The sequence below is a fragment of the Pteropus alecto genome, unplaced genomic scaffold, assembly GCF_000325575.1.
Source record: "Pteropus alecto unplaced genomic scaffold, ASM32557v1 scaffold105, whole genome shotgun sequence".
Lineage (NCBI taxonomy): Eukaryota > Metazoa > Chordata > Mammalia > Chiroptera > Pteropodidae > Pteropus > Pteropus alecto.
The window spans coordinates 2,242,114-2,245,895 of NW_006436294.1; positions in this window are offsets into that span (position 1 = coordinate 2,242,114).

The following is a 3,782-nucleotide window of genomic DNA, read 5'->3' on the forward strand; positions in this document are numbered from 1 at the left end:
CGGCTCCCGCCCCCGCCGCCCGCCCGCCACTGTTTCTTCTTCCCAGATGCGGAGGCTGCTGCGCTGTTCCGAGCAGGGTGAGCACTAGGCAGGGGGACCCCCTGGTAGTGGCTGCACCCCAGGCGCCCTGGGTCTGGGGCCTCTGGGACCAGAACCCTTTGGGGGTCAGGTTTCTGGGAGTTTTACCCTTCCTCCTTTATAGAGAAGTCGGGAAGTTGGAGACATCTTGCTCTGGCGGGAGGCCAGACTTAGAGGCCAACCGCCGGACACGAGATTTAAGAGGCATTACAAAAATTCTGGTTGTACTGGTCTTATCCCCTTAATGGACTTTAGATCTTTCACAGCTTTTCTGAGAAATGCTAACAGGAAAGAGGCACAGCTCGGCCTAAGGGTCAGTTAACTCTTCCAGCGTCCATTGTTCCAGTGAAGAGGTCAGCCTATTGCGATAGAGGGGGAGAGAGCTTTCTCGCCCATCATTCATGAGAGAGATGATGAAGTATAGGGCTTCAGACCAGGGCCAGCTGCATCAGACCTCTTGGTTCAAATACTGCAGGGTTCAAATACACAGAATGTGGAGTCTTAGGCTGGTTACAGAATCCCCAAGCTTACTTAGCTCTGCGCTTAAGTTTCTTCCCTCTGTGAAAACAGCCTAATTAACTGTCCATTCCCTAAGGTCATTGTGACGCTTAAACGAATTCATACCTGGCAAACTCTTAAAACTGTACCTAGCATATTGTAAGTGCTCAGTAAATGTGAGCTGTGTCATGGTGGACTTCTCTGGTGCTGGGTCCCTCCCCACAGCATGCAGATAGCCCACCCTCAAAGATGGGATGGAGGTGCTGGGGAACACTTCTTGGCCTTTGGGGAGAAAAGGAGAGAGATGTAGAGAAGAGAGAAGTGGAAGAGAAACAAATTTAAAAAGGGAGAGAGGGGAAGACAAGAGTCAGGTGGGGGAAAATTTAAAGTTAAAACAAAACGATGAAACCAAAAGCGTGTGGATCTATAAGAATTCTTCGAGGAGCCTGTCACGCTGCATTAGGAGCTCGGGACCTGGCTAAGTGTGCCAGGAGTTTGAGAAAGAAATTTGGGGTGTTTCATAGCCATGTTGGTTTTTTGTTTAGATTCTAGAGAAAGGAGCAAACCCTTTGGGTCCCTGGTAGCATCTTTGAGGGAGGGTGGCATCCCCCAAAAGGTTTTCACGCACCGGAGGAGGAGAGCAGAGAAGTTTTGTAGGAGCATCGGCCGTTCTGTCCAGAGGCAGCATCTGCCAGCCTCTCCTAACTTGGACCTCTCAGACTCAGTACCTGGACCCATGGCTCAGGGCATCATCCAGCTCTGAGTCATCTGAAAATAAGAGCGGTCATCCTGCTGACCTCACAGGGACAACTGCCTGCAACGCCCTCTTGATTTGTGGGATTATACAGCTGGTGGCTTTTGCCTTCTGATTTGACTCAGTTTGCTGTGGACAGGGAATGTCTTGTTTTGTTCTTTGCTGATGGCAGCACCCAGCCTGTTACCTGGTAGATGCTCAATAAAGATTTCCTGAATGAATTAGTAAAGAAGTGTTATTTATTGCAAGGATCAAATAGTACAATGTGCGGGAAAGCACTTTGAAAAATAGAGACTGCTATAGTAATATAAGACTATGCTATCCTGGTAGAGTCTGAAGAGAGAGTCACATGGGGCAAGCGGCCCAGGTCAACCACTCATCTGCTTTGCAGCCGGGAGCCAAAGTCAGCTCTCAGCTTCAGCCCTGGGTTCTTGGCAGTTCCCCTAGATGACTCCACAGTGAGATGGAAATTCCCTATTAAATGACTCTGTGGCGATACACGAATAAATCATCACGGTGTCTGTGTAAAAAGACGTCCACCAGACACGCCTTTTCCCAGATATCTGATGGGCTTTTTCTCGCCCACTTCCTTTCAGTTACAACGTATGTCTTACGAGGTAGCAGAGACGGCCTCCTCCTCCCTCCCTTTTTTCCTGGAGTGGTGACATCCCATGAAAGCCGCACTCTGATGCCCCAGACCGTTTTCAGGAGCCCAGATCCTGGGCTATGTGTCAGGGACGTGAGTGCGACCATTCCTCCTTGTCACCCTGTGCCCCAACCTATGCTGCTGGAGGACAACTGGTAATAGTCATAACTGGGGGGCGCCTGCACAGTGGGTCCCCCAGGGAGCCCTGACATTGATTGAATGCTCATCTTCCCCCCACCCCCACCCTACCATGTTTTCAGAGCAGCAGCGAAGCACTCAGGAATAATGGTTAAGGAAATCGATCTCATCCTGCCCCGTGCCTTCTTGGCACATCGGAGTGGAAAGATCCTAATGGGTTCTGATGCCATCTGGGTGATCGTGCAGAAAAGCGAAGGGCCGCCTTGCTTGTCAACGGTGCGTTCGAAGCTGCCGGGCACGTGCTGTTTCGCTTAGGGCTCTTGGGGCTTGGGCAACTGGCCCAACTTTCCTTATGTAACGAGGTAATATGGGGATGTACAGACTAAAGCAGAAAGAGGGAGCCAGAAAGAGAAAAGCAGCCCGTCTCCCTGGCTCTCCCCCTCCCTCCCCTCTCTGCTCTGTTCTCCCTCGGGGCATGGGCTTCCTCAGCCCCGTCCTGGAGGCAACCTTAACAGCTGTCCGCGTGTCTGTGGCCCCAACCCCTCTGCATCGCAGCGATCCTTCCGGCTTTGCTTCCCGCCATTCATCCACTGCGGGTTTCAGTTCGTCTGGGAGAGGACTCTGGAGGGCAGGCCTCCCTGAGTCATGGGCTGACAACCCAGCTGTGATGGGCTGCCCGGGCAACATGTGCCACCCCGAGTGCAAACCCGTGGAAGGAAAGCCGTACAGGAGATTTTGCATTGCAGAGAATGTAGGACACGTAACCACTAAGCCCCCTTCCAGCGATGAGAATCCTGGGGGCATCTGAGTCAGCAGAACCATTAAGGAGAACCATACACTCTCCAGTACTCGCTGTATTAGAACCGACAGCCGTTCTAGCCAACTGATCAGCCTTGGTCAATCATGACTACCCTAATCTCCTGGCCAGAATTTGGCTCAGGAATGAGTAGATTTGATCCCCATTTGGATCAACAAGATAAAGAGAGAAATATACTTGGGTCTTTTGGAAGGAAGATCTTAAGAGTAAGCCCTGGGGAGCTTCTCTTAATTTCCAGCTGCACATGACCCAGAAAGTCATTTACTTATTTTTCCACCCTCCCACCTTACCCGACTTTGACACAGATCAGCTTGTTTTCTGTGGATCTGTTTTCTGTTTTGTTTGGGTTTGTTTATGCTTTTGTCTTGTTTTGTTTTAGATTCTATATATAAGTGAAATCATATGCTATTTGTCTTTCTCTGACTTATTTCACGTAGCTAATACTCTCCCAGTCCATCTATGTTGCTACAAATGGCAAGATTTATTCTTCTCTATCGTTGATATTATGCCATTGTATACATACCCCGCCTCTTCTCTATCCATTCGTCCATCAGTGGACACCTAGGTTGCTGCCATATCTTGGCTGTTACCAGTAATGCTTCAGTGAACACAGGGGTGCGTATATCTTTTCAATTTAGTGTTTTTGTTTTCTTCGGCTAAATACCCAGAAGTGGGACTGACTAAGCTCAAAGACCCTGGTTAAAATCACGTTGCCATGTCCTTGAAATCAACGTAGCAGCACCTATTGTTCTGGGCTGCAAGACCCATAAAAGACCATGGCTCCCAAACATCCTCGTCACAAGGGCCCGTCTTCCTAGATGTGTTAGCTTACCAGCGCTGCGGTACGGTAG